Source organism: Chenopodium album, chromosome 1 (genome assembly GCF_948465745.1).
Source record: "Chenopodium album chromosome 1, dcCheAlbu1.1, whole genome shotgun sequence".
Classification (NCBI taxonomy): domain Eukaryota; kingdom Viridiplantae; phylum Streptophyta; class Magnoliopsida; order Caryophyllales; family Amaranthaceae; genus Chenopodium; species Chenopodium album.
Window position 1 is genome coordinate 52,278,968 of NC_137834.1, and position 698 is coordinate 52,279,665.

The following is a 698-nucleotide window of genomic DNA, read 5'->3' on the forward strand; positions in this document are numbered from 1 at the left end:
GAGTTGGGCACTCCGGGTGCATACAAGTATGAGAGCGGGATTGCTCCATTATTAATCCCGGATAGTGATTTTAAAATCAAGCCGACAATGATAACTTTGATTAAAATAAGAAAATATAGTGGAGGAACAAATGAATGTCCGCTTAATCATCTTAAGGAGTTTGAGAAATATTGCAACACAATTATGGTGAACGGGGTTGCTCAAGAATTCATAAGGCTTAAGGTATTTCCCTTTTCACTAATTGGAAGAGCTCAAGAATGGCTTGATAAGGAAGTGAATCCTAATTCCTTGAGAATTTAGGATGAAGTCACCAAGGAATTTCTTTCCCATTTCTTCCATCGAAAAAAAACGGCGGAGTCTAGAGCTTTGATTCAATGTTTCAAGCAAAGGACTATTGAAAGCCTCTATGAAGCATGGGAGAGGTACAACGATTATCAAAGAGAGTGTCCTCACCATGGAATTCCGACTTACTAAATCATTCAAATTTTTATGTTGGTTTAAGTCCTCAAGGGAGGTCAAGTCTTGACATTTTTTCGAAAACTGAACTGAATACATGGGGAGACTCCCGGGGTCATATAAGGTGGTTTGAAACCATAACACACCCATAAAGATGTATATAAAGTACTAAGAATGAGTTATGTCACTATTTTGAAATATTTGAAAATAATGATGTCACAAAAGTATATTGAAGTGATATT

The 698-nt window shown here is 36.5% G+C and overlaps 1 non-coding gene across 1 annotated transcript; it reads right to left on the bottom strand.

The window, feature by feature from the left end:
* Positions 1-355: 355 nt before the first annotated feature.
* LOC145564248 (small nucleolar RNA R71) lies at positions 356-461 on the bottom strand. The gene has a single exon (XR_014094779.1). It is a non-coding gene; the product is annotated as a small nucleolar RNA R71 (small nucleolar RNA).
* Positions 462-698: the final 237 nt, after the last annotated feature.